The 19,490-nt window shown below is 36.4% G+C and overlaps 1 long non-coding RNA gene across 1 annotated transcript in view; it reads left to right on the top strand.

The window, feature by feature from the left end:
• The window catches only part of LOC123334245, a 38,354-nt gene extending 30,778 nt beyond the window's left edge, over positions 1-7,576 (top strand). The window contains exons 2-3 of the long non-coding RNA XR_006552075.2: positions 5,235-5,334; positions 6,945-7,576. This is a non-coding gene — a long non-coding RNA (uncharacterized LOC123334245). The remainder of the gene's footprint in view (positions 1-5,234; positions 5,335-6,944) is intronic.
• Positions 7,577-19,490: the final 11,914 nt, after the last annotated feature.

Genomic DNA, 19,490 nt, shown 5'->3' with positions numbered 1-19,490 from the left:
CGACCGAGTGACTGAACTGAACTGAACTGAAAAGTTGATCCAATGGTTTATGTGAGCGTCATATGGGGTGAGATTTGTGCGGAGTTTTTGTTTGTTTTTCCTCTTATGGGCAAGGCTGAGTGAGGTAGTACACCTGTCTGCTGATGATTGGGTTTGTATTTTTGTTTTGTTTGTTATTTAGATGAGGCATCCTGCACAGGGTACTCCTGGTGGTTGGGTGTTGTGGGGTCTTTTATTCAAGTGGTTTCCTTTGTCTTAGTTCTCACTATTTGATATTCCCTAGAGTTCAGTTCAGTTCAGTTCAGTCATTCAGTCACGTCCAACTCTCTGCAACCCCATGAATTGCTGTATGCCAGGCCTCCCTGTCTATAACCAACTCCTGGTGTTTACTCAAACTCATGTCCATCGAGTCAGTGATGCCATCCAGCCATATCATCCTCTGTTGTCCCCTTCTCCTCCTGCACCCAATCCCTCTCAGCATCAGGGTCTTTTCCAATGAGTCAACTCTTCGCATGAGGTGGCCAAAGTACTGACGCTTCAGCTTTCGCATCAGTCCTTCCAATGAACACCCAGGACTGATCTCCTTTAGAATGGACGAGTTGGATCTCCTTGTAGTCCAAAGGACTCTCAAGAGTCTTTTCCAACACCACAATTCAAAAGCATCAATTCTTTGGCATTCAGCTTTCCTCACAGTCCAACTCTCACATCCATAAATGACCACAGGAAAAACCATAGCCTTGACTAGATGGACCTTTGTTGGCAAAGTAATGTCTCTGCTTTTGAATATGCTATCTAGGTTGGTCATAACTTTCCTTCCAAGGAGAAAGTATCTTTTAATTTCATGGCTGCAGTCACCATCTGCAGTGATTTTGGAGCCCCCAAAAATAAAGTCTGACACTGTTTCCACTGTTTCCCCATCTATTTGTCATGAAGTGATGGGACTGGATGCCATGATCTTCGTTTTCTGAATGTTGAGCTTTAAGCCAAATTTTTCACTGTCCTCTTTCATTTTCAACAAGAAGCTCTTTCATCCCTCTTCACTTTCTGCCATAAGGGTGGTGTCATCTGCATATCTGAGGTTATTGAGATTTCTCCCAACAATCTGGATTCCAGCTTGTGGTTCTTCCAGCCCGGCATTTTTCATGATGTACTCTGCATAGAAGTTAAATAAGCAAGGTGACAATATACAGCCCTGACGTACTCCTTTTCCTATTTGGAACCTGTTTGTTGTTCCATGTCCAGTTCTAACTGTTGCTTCCTGACCTGCATACAGGTTTCTCAAGAGGCAGGTCAGGTGGTCTGGTATTCTCATCTCTTTCACAATTTTCCACAGTTTATTGTTATCCCACAGTCAAAGACTTTGGCATAGTCAATAAAGCAGAAATAGATTTTTTTCTGGAACTGTCTTGCTTTTTCGATGATCCAGTGGATGTTGGCAATTTGATCTCTGGCTCCTCTGCCTTTTGTAAAATCAGCTTGAACATCTGGAAGTTCACGGTTCATGTATTGCTGTAGCCTGGCTTGGAGAATTTTGAGGATTACTTTACTAGCATGTAAGATGAGTGCAATTATGTGGTGGTTTGAGCATTCTTTGGCATTGCCTTTCTTTTGGATTGGAATGAAAACTGACCTTTTCCAGTCCTGTGGCCACTGCTGAGTTTTCCAAATTTGCTGGAGCTAGTTCTCTGGTGGTCTAGGGTCTTGGAGTCAGTGCTTCCACTCCAAAGGTTCAGGGCTAGATCTCTGATCAGGAACAAAGTTTCCATAAGTGATTTGTTATGGCATTAAGTCAGAGTAAAACAAATATCCAAAAATGAGAAACCAAAGATGAACCCCACACCAATGGCAGTTACAAAATCAGGCAAATAATAAGTAAAATAATGGAATATACACATATACACCCATGAGCAAAGTGAAAACAGTCCACCAAAAATTAAGTACAGTAGATTGATCTGGCGAACAATGGAAATCAAAAATTATATTTACCAGTTAAGAACAAAACTAACTTAAACTGAAACTTGAAAAAAAAATTAAAGCAATGTGCCAAGTGGGGAATAAAGCAATGAAAACAAAACTAACAAATATGTTGAGAGAAAAGGAAAGAAAGAAAGAAAGAATACATATGCAAACTTAAGTAGAGGTAGATGAAAATCATTTATACATTAAAGATTAACTGCAAGGGAAAAAGAGCAGTAGGAAAGATAAATGAAGGTATAAATGTAGAAAATATAATAGGTTTAAAAAATTAAAAATTTTAAAAAAAGAGTAAAAAAAATGGAAGAGGAAAGAAAAAAGGAGAAAAAAAAGGAAAACTCTACAGAACTGCAAAACCCCAATGTAGAGGCAGAGGTTTATAACAGCAATAGAATGTGTGACTGAGTATACTCATGTGATATACACCCATAAGCAACACCAAAACAGTCCAACAAAAGTTAAGTACAATTGATTGACCCAGCAAACAAAGGAAACCAAAAATTATATCTACCAGAATAAAACTAACTACTGGACAAACTGGAAAAAAAACTAAAGCAAGGTGCCAATTGAGGAATAAAGCAATGAAAATAAAAGTAGCAATTATGTTGAGAGGAAAGGAGAGAAAGAAAGAATAGATATGCAAAGTTAAATAGAGATAGATAAAGGAGATTTATATATGTTTAAGATTAACTGCAAGGTGGAAAAAACAGTAGGAAAAACAAATGAATGAATGTAGAAAAAATAATAATAGGTTTTAAAAATTAAAATTTAAAAAAAAAAAGAGAGAAAGGGAAAAAAAAAAAAAAAAAAAAACCCAGAGGAAAACTCCACAGAACTCCAAAAGCTCAAAGTAGAGGCAGAAATTTATGACAACAATAAAAAATGTGACTGAGGAAAAAAAAATGCTTTAAAGCTTAATTGGATTTCTTAGTGCCAATAAATTGACAACTACAACAGAGGGGGAAAAAAAGGAAATAAAATCCAAGAGTCTACAGAGTAAGTAGGACCCTGGGGTCCTACTCTGCAGTTCAGTGCATCAGGCCTTTGATGGGCCACTCTTTCTGTTGTTCAGCTGCCGATGCTGGTGTGTGGAGAGAGAGAGGCTGTGGTGATGGCTCCACCCACTATGCAAGACTCAGTAGTATCACCTTGCTTCCATGGCTGCTTAGCTTTCCTCCACAGGCCTTTCCCACCATGATGTCCTTCCTCGCATCCCCTCAATCCGTCTCTCCACAGTCAACATCAGCCCTGGCACTGGGATTGCTCCACAATCCCTAAACTCCAGGTCCCAGCTGCCGCCCCTTCCAGGAGGCCCATGTTCCTGCCTGGCATATATATGGCTGCAGCAAGGACTATCTGATTGTCATTCCATTTAGGCTGCCACAGGTCAGCTGTTTCACTCTCAGCCTTAAATGTTTCTCCTCTTACACAGACAATTGCCCTGCTGTGGGGATTGGACCCCTGCTTCAGTTCCCCCATCCACCGAGGGTAGGTCCAGTCCTACTAATACTCCTGCTTTTCATCTTAGTTCCTTTGTCCTACAGAGTTTTTTATCAGTCTATATATTCTTTTCCACTGGTCAGGTCCCCCTGTCTGCTCTCAGTTGGTGTTCTGCATGCACTTCTGTGTATTTCTGATGTATCCCTGGAAAGCGATGTACTCCATGTCCACCTACTCTGCCATCTTGTTCTCCTTCGGATGTTGAGTTTTAAGCCAGCTCTCCTTTTTCATCTTCATCAAAAGGCTCTTTAGTTCCTCTTTTCTTTCTGTCATTAGACTGATATCATCTGCATATCTGATGTCATTGATATTTCTCCAGGCAATCTTGATTCCAGCTTATGATTCATCCAGCCCAGCGTTTCTCATGATGTACTCTGCATATAAGTTAAACAAGCAGGGTGACAGTATACAGCCTTGATGTACTCCTTTCCCAATTTTGAACCAGTCCGCTGTTCCATGTAAGTTTCTAACTGTTGTTTCTTGACCTGTGTACAGGTTTCTTAAAAGACAGGTGAGGTGGTCCAGTATTTCCACCTCTTCAATAATTTTCCACAGTTTGTTGTGATTCACACAAAGGCTTTCGAGTAGTCAATGAAGCAAATGTTTGTTTGTTTTTTTCTGGAATTCCCTTGATTTTTCTTTCATCCAGAGGATGTTGGCAATTTGATCTCTGATTCCTCTGTCTTTTTAAAATCCGTGTTGTACACTTGGATATTCTTGGTTCATGTGCTGCTGAAGCCTAGCTTGAAGGATTTTGAGCATTATCTTGCTGGCATGTGAAATGAACTCTATTATGTGGTAGTTTGAACATTCTTTGGCATTGCCTTTCTTTGGGAGTTGGAATGAAAACTGAGCTTTTCCAGTCCTGTGACTATTGTTACATTTTCCATATTTGCTGACATATTGAGTGTAGCACCTTAACTGAGCCTTTATAGGAAATCCTTAATAGGAATAAGATGGTTCTTACACAACTGAAGCAACTCTTAAACTTTGATTGGTTAAAAATTAATAGGAAAATATTTAAGGAAATTGCATTTTTATTTGCAGATTTTGTCTTTACATTCTTAGTTATCTTTTGCATTACAAAGTCTTTTTCAATTATTTTTCCTAAATTTATTATATTTTCTCTAGAAGCACTTTAATTTTTCAAAAAGTAGTATCTATTCTACCTTTATTACTAACATTTACTATCAAAGGTTTTCCTAGCATCTTTCTTGTGGGTGATTATAACATTTTTGGAGTAACTGAAAAAGGCAATACAAACCAACAAACCAATGTCTTAATAATTTGAATTAATATATTACTTTTTTAAATTTTAAAAATTAAGAAAGTTATTACATCATGATAAAGTAAAATGGCTTTTTTCATCTTTGTTTTCATATTCTTTTCTTCCTTATCTAACCAAAAAGACAACTATTAATTTAACCGTTAATACAGAGAATAACAGTACTTATTTAAAAGTTATCACTTTGACAAAAAGAAAAGGCATAATCTGGAGAATACCTTCAAAGGTTTTAAATGTTATATTTACTAATGTGAACACTGATTCTTTCTGGCTTTTTACTTCTACTCCTGGCAATTACTTTTTAGGTTTCACATGGATCACTTAGAAACACACACACACACACACACACACACACAAAACAATAAAAAGCATTGCTCTACCACCAACATAATTATAGCAATACCTATAGCTTTAGGTATTACTAAGTAATTTTATTCCTGGCTTTATAATCTATTATACTTCTCATTCTTTGAAGGTCCTTGACTATTTAAAACTGTGAAGAGCAAAGCTACAGATGATCCAAAGCAAAATTCTAGTTTAAAAAAAAGTGCTTCGGTTTTTCCACCAATGACCAAGTAAATTTTTTATCACTTGTCTTTTTGTAGTATTTGTAGCCTTACATCAAAGCATGTTTCCAGCTGTGCTAAGTGACACTTTAATGTATCTAAATCTGAATAAGATTTATTCTGTGCCCTTATTTGCTAGTCTTACCTGACCTTTTCCATTTGAGTTTGCAGTTGCATTATTACCACCATGCTGACAGCTCCAATCTGTTTCTTTATCTGTCATTTTCCCAACAACATTACATTAGTTCTTCAGATTGGCCTAGTCTTTCTGCCAAATAATCCTAGTACTGGTTGGGTTTTTCTTTTTACAGAAACAACATGCTTAAACATAAATATCAGGATTATCAAAACAATAAATATTTACAATTTACTTCAACAAAAATTTTAATAGCTAATTTAAGTAATGTAATCAGATGAATTTACCTTTACTTACTCAGTCAAATATCCAAGCAGATTAATTTTTAGGCTGCTGAAACTTTGTGAGAAATTCCTACAGTAATTTAAAAATATTTACTAACCAAAGTCGTCATGTATGGATGTGAAAGTTGGACTGTAAAGATAGCTGAGCACAGAAGAATTGATGCTTTTGAATTGTGGTGTTGGAAAAGACTCTTGAGAGTCCCTTGGACTGCAAGGAGATCCAACCAGTCAATCTTAAAGGAAATTAGTCCCAAATATTCATTGGAAGGACTAATGCCAAAGCTGAAACTCCAATACTTTGCCCAACTGATGCAAAGAACTGACTCATTAGAAAAGACCCTGGTGCTGGGAAAGATTGAAGGCAGGAGAAGGGGACAACAGAGGATGAGATGGTTGGATGGCATCACTGACTTGATGGACGTTAGTTTGAGTAAGCTCCAGGAGTTGTTGATGGACAGGGAAGCCTGGCATGCTGCAGTCCATGGGTTTGCAAGGAGTCAGATACAACTGAGCAACAGAACTGAACTAAAATGTTCAATTTTTGTTATCAAAGAATAGAGTTTGTTTCTTGTAATATACCAATAAATTACATATATTTAAGCATACTGAATATTTTCTCGAATTTTTATAACTTGAAGTTGTGTACTCAATTATGCAATTTTGTCATTATTTGTGCCATGTAATATCTATAAACAAAACCCAAAATTATATGTAGAAAATAAAACTCATGTAATAAATTGCCAGGTAATCTTGTAAATCAGGAAATTAAATATCTGAATGCTGAAAAACTGGTCACAATATTGCACACATACCATCATCTTTATTTTCTGTGCATTTCTCTATACTGTGCTTAATTCCTTATAAATTAGATTTTGTATAAATAATCCATTAAATGAGATAGGTTGATCATTAAAGGAAATTTTTTATACAATTTATCCTTTGAATCATTCTGCTATTTATGCAAAATAATTTAATATATTTATAAAGAAAGACATATTTTTATGTGTTTCTTTTATTTTTGCTATCAATTTGCCTCAGTATTTTGACTCCAAGTATCATAATAATTAAACATTGTATCTGTGTGAGCTCAGTCATGTCCAACGCTTTGAAATCCCAGGGATTGTAGCATGCCTGGCTCCTCTGTTACATGGGATTTTCCAGGGAAGAATACTGGAGTAACTTCCTATTTCCTCCTCCAGGGCATCTTCCTGACCTAGGGATGGAACCTGTCTCTCCCACTTGACAGTCAATTCTTTACCACTGAGCCACCCAGGAAGCCCCAAACACTGTATACAGAAAGAATATTTTGTAGCATGGTTACTTTTTTCTAAGTCCATGTATCTACTTACTATCTATAGTTATTATTACTTTATTAGTGGAAAATAAATTCTTATATTTCTTAGATTATACTTATTGATCAAAGATCAGTTATAAATTTTGTGTCATAAAGTGTTAGTTACTCAATTGTGTCTGACTTTTTGTGACCCCATGGAGCCTGCTAGTTCCTCTGTCCATGGATTCTCTAGGCAAGAATACTGGAGTGGATTGCCATTTCTTGTCCAGGGGATCTTCCCAGCCCAGGGATTAAACCTGGGTCTTCTGCATTGCAGGCAGATCCTTTATCATCTGAGCCACCAGAGAAACATTTTCTATAATATAGGCATATATAATATATACATTATGTTCATGTTACATATGATGTGGTGCCGAGAGCCACCATGGGAGATCCCACCCATGACAAAGGTCATGCGGGAAAGACCTGACAGGCAAAAGCAGATCAGGACTCGAGGGATTCCCTGGACCTGCTTGAACATCTACCCCAAAACCAAAATTTGTCTACTGTTTACTATACTATGCCTTTCAACCACTCTTCTGATATTAGCAGGGGGCTATCCCCAACCACCTTTCTCTAGAGAAAATCAACTTAAGGCTCTAAGTTCATAAGTCTCCTGGGCATCAAAGGAATATTTCTATTCTAACCCCTCTGTTGGCATTCTAGCTTGCTTGACAGGTTTTTCCTTACTCTTACAACTAACGCACATGATTGTTAACAACTTCCCAACCATGAAAGGCATGGGAAGCCTAAACAATCTAAAAGTCCTAATGGGCATAGAACTCTCTAAGGGGTGAAAATTTATTAGAAAAGTACTGGTAAAGGGCTTCATTATTGGGCTAATGCTTGCTGCCAAGTTCCCCTATCTCTTATCCATTGTGCACCTGGGAGTGAGTTAGTTAATGTAGTTGGAATGTAAGAAAAACAAGTAGTAGCCTTGGTATTAACCACATCAGACCTTTGAGCTAATAAGTTCTTTCTTTGTTGTGACCCACTGCACCTTTGCTCTGTGAGAATGTAACTCTGTTTAGTACTTTCTGAGGCTGACACAGATTAGAAATAAAAAGAAAAAACACTTCAAGGAAAAACAAGTTTTCTGGTTGATCAACCTTTATCAAAAAAGGGTCATAAAATGTCAATAGGCCTCCAGGCCAGAAGATAATGTACATAGCATAAGACCCTTGTTTATGGAAAGGCATACAGAAAAAAATCCTGGTTTTGATAAGGACAAAACTGCTGGAGTGTTTGGGCTGACTCTGTATGACCTTGCATCTTATATTTCCCTCTGTGTACAAGTCAGGGTATAAAAGCTCCTTTTGAAAATAAAGTTACGGGCCTCACTCACAGAAGCTTGGCCTCCCTGTGTCATTCATTCGCTGACGCCGTTCATCCTGAGGGTACACTTGGATCCTACTGGAGCTGGATCCCGGCAATGTGGGTAACATAATTTATGTGCATATGTGTATACACATATAACAAGATCAATGGACATCATGAGAGTTGATATCCTTATTTGCTACTAGGGTAGTATCATTCTGTTTTTTACCATTAAATAAATTTAATTATTTAAATAAATTAAATAAATTATATAAATAAATTAAAGTGGCAGCTGTGGATTTCTCATATGGCTTTTTATCTTGTTTAGGAAGTTCCTTTCTAGTTTGAATAAATCTTTGATCAGGAATGGTTGTTGTATTTTACATACTTATCTTTTCAGTTCTAATCAATTGATCATTAAGTATTTCAGGTTGATCTGTAAGTATTTTATATTTTGAGGTTATTTTGGTGGTATTATTTTTTTTTTAATTCCAATGACCAAATGTTTGTTGGTAGTAAATAGAATGAAAATGACTTTAATAAACTAACTTTATATTATACAACATCACCAAATATAATTACTTGTTCTAGTAGATTTTTTGTACTTTCCATTGGATTGTCTACACAGATAATGATATAGGTACCTTGACACATTTTAATGCTTTTCTTTCAAATCAGATGCTTGTTTTCTTTTTCTTGCTTTACTGCACTGGCTAAAATTCAGTACATTGATGAATAGATGTGGTGAGAGCAGGCACCCTTTTTGTATTGTGATTTTAGCAGAAAAACATTCAGTCATTTATCGTTTTGTCTGATCTTAACTCACAGATTTTTTTTTTTTTTTTTGGTCATGTAAAAGAAGATCACTTCAAATTCTAGTGCGCTGAGATCTTTTATCAGGAATGAATGTTGGATTTTGAAAAATGTCTTTTCTACCTATTTTGTGAGGAGCATATGGTTTTTCTTGGTAAATTTTCAACATGGTCAATTGTATTTTTCTTTGGTCAATTGTATTTTTCTTTGGTCAATTTTTATTTCTTGATTTTAAATGTTAAACAAACATACCAATTCTCTGAGAAATCCCAGTTCCAAATATATTTCCCTTTTATACATTGGTTCATTCAAGATGTTAAGAACATCTTTAGAAATTTTGCACAAGTGTTATGAAGATATTGGTTTGTAGTCCACTTTTCTTGTTTGGTATCTGGGTAATTCTGACATTTTGGGATAACTACCGAGTATTCCTTCCTTGTCATCTCTGGAAAAATTTGCATAGATTTCATACTATTTACCCCTCAAATACTTGGCAGTATCAACTGGTGGCAACATCTAGGTGTGAAGTTTTCTTAGTATGAAGGATTTTGTTAAAATTTCAATTTCTATAGTAGATATGAGGCTACTCATGCTATATGTTTTTTTCTTAGTAAGTCCATAGGTAGTTTGGATCTTTCAAGGAGTTTCCCCATCTTATCTAAATGATAGAACATATTCTTTAAAGTTGTTTGTAACATTTACTTATTATCCTTTAATTAATGTAAAATCTATGCTGTTTCTCATCCCTTATGTAGGCTTTCTAGTCCTGGAGTTTTCTTTGTTGGGAAGTTTTCATTATTGATTCAAATTTCAAACTGTTTTTTGACCTGTTTATATTTTCTGTTTGTCCTGATTAAATCTTAGGAAACTGTACATTTCATGGAACTTATCTATTTCTTCTAGGTAAATTTATTTACTTCTTCTCTGATCTTTTGTTTTTCCATGTACTAATTTTGAGTTTCTTCTTCTTTTTCTAGTTCCTTTAAGTTTAAGGTTAGACTATTTACATTTTTTTTTGTTTCCTGATGTAGACTTTTATTGCTGTAAACATCTCTCTTGGAACTGCTTTCACTTTTTGTCTCATAGATTTTGGACCCTTTTGATGTCTTTTTCACTTGCCTCCATGTTTTCTTTTGATTTTAATTCTGTCTTCGATTTCTTCAGTACCTTATCAGTTGTTTATCAGCCTCTGCATGTTTGTGTTTTTTGCATTTTCCCCCCTTATAGTTGAATTCTAATGTCACATTGTTGATAAGTTTAAATTTAGTGAGACTTGTTTTGTGGCCAGCATTCATCTGTCATAGAGGTATCCATGTACACTTGAAAAGACTGCATATTCTGCTGTGTTTGGATGGAATGTTTTATATACATCTATTAATTTTTCCTGATGTAATGTGTCATTGAAAGTAGGTTGTATTCACTTTCTGTCTGGATGATCTGTTCCTTGACATAAGTGGGGTATTAAAATTCTTAGCTATTATTGTGTTACTGTCAATTTCTCAATGTTTGTTAATATTTGCTTAGTATATAGGTATACTTTTTGGGGTTTGTATATATTTACAATTGCTGTATCTTCCTGTTGGATTGATCCCTTTATCATTATGCCATGTCTTGCTTTGTCTTTTGCTATCGTTCTATAGTCTATTTTGTCTTTTAACTATTACTACCCTATTTTTCTTTCATTTCCATCTTGTATAATGTTTCCCATTCCCTAGTTTCAATATGTGTATCTTTAGATCCGAAGTGAATGTCTTGTAGAAAGCATATTTATGTGTCTTGTTTTTTTAATCCAATCAACCACTTTGTCTTCTGATTGGAGAATTTCAACCATTTACACTTAAAGTAATTATTGATAGGTACTGTACTTTTGTTAAATGTTTTGTGACTGGTTTTATAGTTTTCTGTTTTTTTTTTTTTTTTCCCCACTGTCTTCCATTGTGTTTTCATAGTTATTCTTAGTGGTGTTTGGATTCTTTACTCTTTCCTTTGTATCTACCATATATTTTTGGTTTGTTGTTACCATGATATATAGATAGATAGATAGATAATCTTAAATTTTACTTTGCCCATATATGTAATGTTTTTGGCATCATATTTTACAATTTCTGTGTATCCGTTTACTACTTATTGTAAATAAAGATGGTATTACTACTTTTGTCTTTGTAAATATTTATATTACTATTGGCTTTATAAATAGCTGTTCTACTGTATTTTGTCTTTAACAGTGAGACTTTTTTCTTTAATAATTTTGTTTATCTAGTTGTAGTATTTTTTTTTTCTGCTTAGAGAAGCCACTATAACATTTCTTGTAAAGCTGGTTTAATGGTGCTGAACTCTTAGCTTTTACTTGTCTATAAAAGCATTTCTCCTTCCATTTTCAATGAATTCTGAATTGAATTCTGAATTCATAATACTCTATAGCCTTTCTGGGTTGTGTATTTTTATTTGTGGGTTTTTCCCTTTTATCACTTTCATGGAGTTTATGCTGAAAAGTTGGCTGATAGTCTTTTGGGAATTTCCATATATGTTACTAGTTGCTTTTCTCCCACTGCTTTAAGAGTCTATATCTTTAATTTTTGCAATTTTAATTATTATGTGTTTGATGTAGAGATCTTTGGTTTCATCTTGTTTGGTTCTCTAAGTGCCTCCTGGGCTTGGAGGCACTTCCCAAGGTTAGGAATTTTTTTAGAACACTTCAAATAAGTGTTCTCTCTCTCTCTTTTTCCTTCAGGACTCCTGTAATGCTAATGTTAGTATGTTTGATGTTGTCCAGAGGTCTTTAAGACCATGGTTTTTTTTTTAAGTTTTTTTTTTTCTCCAGTTCAGTTTAGATAATTTCCACTACTTTGTCTTCCATATCACTAATCTGTTCATCTTTGTCTTCTAATCTACTGTTGATTCCTTCTAGCATATTTTAAAATTTCAGTTAAAGTATTAGCTCTGTTTGGATCTTTGTTGAGCTAGTGGTGAAGAATCCATCTGCAGTGCAGGAGACCTTGATTCAATCCCTGGGTCAGGGAGATCCCTTGGAGAAGGGAATGGCAACCCATCCCAGTATTCTTGCCTGGAGTATCCAATGGACAGAGGTGCCTGGAGGGCTGCAGTTCATGGGGTTGCAAAGAGTTGGACATAACAAGCAATTTGACTCCCCAAAAAGCAATCTTCTATATTTTATGCTTCTTTATTAAACATCTTGTTATGTTCATATATTCTTCTCCTGGGTTCATTGAGCATCTTTTAAAATCATTTCCTTGAACTGTTTATCAGGTGGATTGCTTATCTCCATTTCAAATTGTTTTTTCTTCTAGGGTATTGTCTTATCTCTTAATGTGGAACATATTCTTCTTTTACCTCAGTCTCTCTTCATTTTTATGTATAAGGTAATAAGTTACATTTCCCAATTTTGGAGGAGTGGTTTTATGTAGGAGATGCACAATGGGACCCAGCAACACACTCTCGTCTGTTCACCATAGATATATGCTCTAGTGTGCCCCCATGTAGGCTGCATGGACCCTTCTGTTGTGACAGGGCTGACTACAATGGGCACAGTTGTATGCTGGTTGCCCCCAGCCCCGTTGGTTGCCAGGCCCTACCTCAAGTAGTGACTGCCTGTACTCTGGTGGGCAAGAACTGATCCTCAAACAGCTGGCTGCAGTTTTGGTCATCTTGGGGCTCCTGCTAGCCTGCTAGTGGATGGGTTAAGTTACTGACACTAATAAGCTAGAGGGAGGACTCCAAAATGGTGCTTTCTAGACAAGTGTCCTTGTAGTAGAATGAGCCTACCAAAATTGCTGCCATAAATGTCTGTGTCCCCAGGAGGAGCACTGATTGCCTCCTGCTTCTCCAGGGGACTCTCCAAGATCAGCAGGTGTTTCTGACCCAGACTCCTTTCAAATTACTACCTCTGTGCTAGGATCAGAGGATGGGAGATTTTGCATATGCCCTTTAAGAGTGGAGTTGCTGTTTAGCACAGCACTCTAGCTCTCTCATATGAAAGCCCCGCTGGCCTTCAGGGCAAGATGTTCTGAAGGCTCAGCTTCCTAGTTCAGGACCCTGGGGTTAGAAGCCAAATGTGGGGCTTGGATCTCTCACTCCTTGGGAAGAACCACTGCAATTGTGATTATCCTTTGTTTGTGAGTTGCCAGCTTGAAGATACGGTCTTGACTATACCACATCTCTGCCCCTTTTACTCATAGTATTGTGGTTCCTTCTTTATATCTTTAGCTGTGGAGAATCTTTTCAGCTAGTTTTTAGGTCATTATCATAGATATGCACTCTGGAAATAGCTGTAATCGTGGTGTGCCCACAGAAAAAGGTAAACTCAGGGTTTTCCTACTCCCCTGTATTGGACACATTTTCAGTTTTCTTATTATTGAATTAAAAAAATAATAATTAAAAGTTGAAGTATTTGAGTCAAGAAACAGTGTGCTTCAAAATCACCATAAATTGACAATGAATTTACATCAAAAATATTTAAAAAATTGTATCAATAAAAATTTCAAAATACAACAGTAAAATGAGCAAAACTTGAGAACAGTCATTTCATGAAGTAGAAAAATTTGTTGATTAAATATATAAATGTTTATCCTCACTAGTAACCAGAACAATATTGTAAAATGAGATATAATTTTAATCTTTTTCAGCTGACAAAAAGTGAATACATTTGTGAAGCTAAATGTTGGTGAAATTATAGATCCCCATGAATTTTGTATACTACATCATTGATAGAAGTATAAATTGGTGTAGACACTTAGGAAAACAATTTGACCTCATAAAGTTGAACATGTATATAATTTACATTGAATGTCACTCTTTGGTTTATATTTATAGAAATTATTGGTTATGTGATATAGCAAACATGCATAAGGATGTTTATCACATTGTTTATAATAGCAAAAAATATAATCAAAAACCAAAAACAGCTTAGTGTCCATCTAAAATTTTCTTGCCATGAATTGGCTTGGTGTTTTGGCAAACACAATTGCATGACACATAGATTTTAAATTATGGGTTAAGTGCAAAGTTTATGACCTAAATAAAGTACTTCAGAAGATACCACACTGAGAGGTATTTTAATTAGGTCTTCTTAACTCTTTAGTGTCTAACAGTGAATAAGCATGCAGTAGTAACGTTATTATTTAGTCTGAGTCATATGACATTTCCTGTAAGAAGGATAATATTTGGATGACTTAAAATATTTATTCAAACTTAAAAACACAATTTGGATGTTAGTGGAGAAGGCAATGGCAACCCACTCCAGTACTCTTGCATGGCAAATCCCATGGATGGAGGAGGCTGGTAGGCTGCAGTCCATGGGGTCCTTAGGAGTCGGACACGACTGAGTGACTTCACTTTCACTTTTCACTTTCATGCATTGGAGAAGGAAATGGCAACCCACTCCAGTGTTCTCGTCTGGAGAATCCCAAGGACGGGGAAGCCTGGTGGGCTGCCGTCTATGGGGTCATACAGAGTCGGACACAACTGAAGCGACTTAGCAGCTTAGCAGAGATGTATTTTACTTGACATCTATGAAAAATATCCAGAGTTTACATTGCTTTGCTATCTTTACCACCCTGACTACAAATAGACAAGCAAAGATTTGTGTGAGAGTGACGACTAATCACAATTACAGTACCTCTTAAACACATTTGGTACATAACAATTATTATGAAGAAATTAGCAATGATTATTTTCATATGGAATTAACAAAATATTTCATGAAATTAGCTTAAATATATGACATACTTTCTTTTCTTTCTTCCTAAATTTCCACTTAATTTTTTTTTCCTTTCATTGAACACTTAATTGTGGACTTACTGTTAGATATTATAAAAATAGATTTGTAGCTTGTAAATAAGTTTTTATTATCTAATCACTTTATAATTTTGATAATGATTGTACTTATTTAAACCAGACTAAAAACAATAGCATATTATTTATCTCTGTTTGGACAGAATACCCCTATTAAAATCACATTTATTAAAGCACTCATGAGAAAAAAACTATCTTGTAAGGTGGGAAGATGAATGAGTTTAGGATTAGTTTTACTTCAACTCCTCTCCCCTTATCCATCTCATTCAGCCAGTGATGAAGAAAGCTTTCAGTACTGGATTACCAGTGTCAGGTACCCTAGTAGAATTGCATGCTGAGGGATTTGAAAGTATATGTATGATGTGCCAAGCAAATAATTGACTTGGGAAATACAAGCAAGTAGTTGTGGTAGAGATAAAACTGTGTTATCAGAGGAATAAAAGCATGATAAAATTGTATCTCCAGTTACATTGGCTGCAACATTGAGGACAGTAACAACTTCCTTTTGTAACAAATGCCTACCAAAAACAAATATTATGTAAAACTGAAAATAACTCCTGAATTTTTCATGATTTTTTATGCTATCTGTATCATAGTCTAAATGATAAAATTTGATGTTTATAAGAGGATATATTTGATTTTTTGTTTTAAAAATATTGATTTGATATTTATTATAAATTCTACATTGGAATTCAGGTCTCTATTAATTAAAAAATTTTTAATGTCATTCAGTTCAGTCACTTAGTCGTGTCCGACACTTTGCGACCCCATGAATCACAGCACGCCGGGCCTCCCTGTCCATCACCAACTCCCGGAGTTCACCCAGACTCATGTCCATAGAGTCAGTGATGCCATCCAGCCATCTCATCCTCTGTCGTCCCCTTTTCCTCCTGCCCCCAATCCCTCCCAGCATCAGTCTTTTCCAATGAGTCAACTCTTCCCATGAGGAGGCCAAAGTACTGAAGCTTCAGCTTTAGCATCATTCCTTCTGAAGAAATCCCAGGGCTGACCATCTTCAGAATGGACTGGTTTTATCTCCTTGCAGTCCAAGGGATTCTCAAGAGTCTTCTCCAACACCACAGTTCAAAAGCATCAATTCTTCCACACTCAGCCTTCTTCACAATCCGACTCTCACACCCATACACGACCACAGGAAAAACCATAACCTTGACTAGACGAACCTTTGTTGGCAAAGTAATATCTCTGCTTTTGAATATGCTATCTAGGTTGGTCATAACTTTCCTTCCAAGGAGTAAGCGTCTTTTAATTTTATGGCTGCAGTCACCATCTGCAGTGATTTTGGAGCCCCCCAAAAATAAAGTCTGACACTGTTTCCCAATCTATTTCCCATGAAGTGATGGGACCGGATTTCATGATCTTCGTTTTATGAATGTTGAGCTTTAGGCCAACATTTTCACTCTCCACTTTCACTTTCATCAAGAGGCTTTTTAGTTCCTCTTCACTTTCTGCCATAAGGGTGGTGTCATCTGCATATCTGAGGTTATTGATATTTCTCCTGGCAATCTTGATTCCAGCTTGTGCTTCTTCCAGCCCAGCGTTTCTCATGATGTAGTCTGCATAGAAGTTAAATAAGCAGGGTGACGATATACAGCCTTGATGTGCTCCTTCTCCTATTTGGAACCAGTCTGTTGTTCCATGTCCAGTTCTAACTGTTGCTTCCTGACCTGCATACAAATTTCTCAAGAGGCAGATCAAGTGATCTGGTATTCCCATCTCTTTCAGAATTTTCCACAGTTTATTGTGATCCACACAGTCAAAGGCTTTGGCATAGTCAATAAAGCAGAAATAGATGTTTTTCTGGAATTCTCTTGCTTTTTCCAGGATCCAGCGGATGTTGGCAACTTGATCTCTGGTTCCTCTGCCTTTTCGAAAACCAGCTTGAACATAAGGAAGTTCACGGTTCAAGTATTGCTGAAGCCTGGCTTGGAGAATTTTGAGCATTACTTTACTAGCATGTGAGATGAGTGCAATTGTGTGGTCGTTTGAGCAGTCTTTGGCATTGCCTTTCTTTGAGATTGAAATGAAAACTGAGCTTTTCCAGTCCTGTGGCCACTGCTGAATTTTCCAAATTTGCTGGCATATTGAGTGCAGCACTTTCACAGCATCATCTTTCAGGATGTGCATTTGCTCAACTGGAAATTCCATCACCTCCACTAGCTTTGTTCGTAGTGATGCTTTCTAAGGCCCACTTGACTTCACATCCCAGGATGTCTGGCTCTAGGCGAGTGATCACACCATCGTGATTATCTGGGTCGTGAAGATCTTTTTTGTACAATTCTTCTGTGTATTCTTGACATCTCTTCTTAATATCTTCTGCTTCTGTTAGTCCATACCATTTCTGTCCTTTATTGAGCCCATCTTTGCATGAAATGTTCCCTTGGTATCTCTAATTTTCTTGAAGAGATCTCTAGTCATTCCCATTCTGTTGTTTTCCTCTATTTCTTTGCATTGATCACTGAAGAAGGCTTTCTTATCTCTTCTTGCCATTCTTTGGAACTCTGCATTCAGATGATTATATCTTTCCTTTTCTCCTTTGCTTTTTGCTTCTCTTCTTTCACAGCTCTTTGTAAGGCCTCCCCAGACAGCCATTTTGCTTTTTTGCATTTGTTTTCTATGGGGATGGTCTTGATCCCTGTCTCCTGTGCAGTGTCACAAACCTCATTCCATAGTTCATCAGGCACTCTATCTATCCGATCTAGGCCCTTAAATCTATTTCTCACTTCCACTGTATAATCATAAGGTATTTGATTTAGGTCATACCTGAATGGTCTAGTGGTTTTCCCTAGTTTCTTCAATTTAAGTCTGAATTTGGCAATAAGGAGTTCATGATCTGTGCCACAGTCAGCTCCTGGTCTTGTTTTTGTTGACTGTATAGAGCTTCTCCATCTTTGGCTGCAAAGAATATAATCAATCTGATTTTGGTGTTGATCATCTGGTGATGTCCATGTATAGAGTCTTATCTTGTGTTGTTGGAAAGGGTGTTTGTTATGACCAGTGCATTTTCTTGGCAAAACTCTATTAGTCTTTGCCCTGCTTCATTCCGTATTACAAGGCCAAATTTGCCTGTTACTCTGACCCCTAAAACTAAAATAAGGCTTATATTTGGAAAATCATAAAAATAGCAATACTTGGAATTCTTATGTTCTCTTACCCATGGATGACATGAACATTGTTATTTTCGTAATTAAGTTTCTCATGCAATAGCTTGGCAAGGTGAGAATGTCTATGTACCTAATATCCTTATGGATATTGTATCCTAAATTTTTATATAATAGCATTTCCCATAAATAAGAGAGCTGATAGGAGGCAATTTTGTTCTGTCTTTCAGTGAAAAATTAATACAGTTCATGGTATTAATTTCCTATAATTAGGAAATATATAAACAATTCTCTTTGTTTAAAATTTATCAAAGAAATACAACATCTGAAGATGTTTCTGAAGAAAAGAAAATTTTATTAATGAATATAATGAGAGCTTTCACATGCAATAGATATTAAATATATAATTAAATACATCATGTAGTGAAGTGTTTATTAGATATTAAGCTGTCTTCCTTATAGTTTTTTGTCTTAAAACTCTGTGTACACCTATTTGCTATAGCAGTAATGCACTCAATATGCCAGCAAATTTGGAAAACTCAGCAGTGGCCACAGGACTGGAAAAGGTCAGTTTTCATTCCAATTCCAAAGAAAGGCAATGCCAAAGAATGCTCAAACTACTGCACAATTGCACTCATCTCACACGTTAATAAAGTAATGCTCAAAATTCTCCAAGCGAGGCTTCTGCAATACCTGAACAGTGAAATTCCAGATGTTCAAACCGGTTTTACAAAAGGCAGAGGAATCAGTGATCAAATTGCTAACATCCGCTGGAATATCGAAAAAGCAAGAGAATTCTAGAAATAACATCTATTTCTGCTTTATTGACTATGCCAAAGCCTTTGACTGTGTGGATCACAATAAACTGTGGTAAATTCTGAAAGAGATGGGAATACCAGACCACCTGACCTGCCTCTTGAGAAACCTGTATGCAGGTCAGGAAGTAACAGTTAGAATTGGACATGGAACAACAGACTGGTTCCAAATAGGAAAAGGAGTACATCAAGGCTGAATATTGTCACCCTGCTTATTTAACTTCTATGCAGAGTACATCATGAGAATCGCTGGGCTGGAAGAAGCACAAGCTGGAATCAAGATTGCTGGGAGATATCTGAATAACCTCAGATATGCAGATGACACCACCCTTATGGCAGAAAGTGAAGAGGAACTAAAAAGCCTCTTGATGAAAGTGAAAGAGGAGAGTGAAAAAGTTGGGTTACAGCTCAACATTCAGAAAACTAAGATCATGCATCTGGTCCCATCACTTCCTGGGAAATCGATGGGGAAACAGTGGAAACAGTGTCAGACTTTATTTTTGGGGGCTCCAAGATCAGTGCAGATGGTGATTGCAT

This window comes from Bubalus bubalis, chromosome 6 (assembly GCF_019923935.1).
Source record: "Bubalus bubalis isolate 160015118507 breed Murrah chromosome 6, NDDB_SH_1, whole genome shotgun sequence".
In the NCBI taxonomy this organism is placed as follows: Eukaryota; Metazoa; Chordata; class Mammalia; order Artiodactyla; family Bovidae; genus Bubalus; species Bubalus bubalis.
Note: the sequence above shows the minus strand (reverse complement) of the source record. Positions and strands in the feature narration are given on the sequence as shown.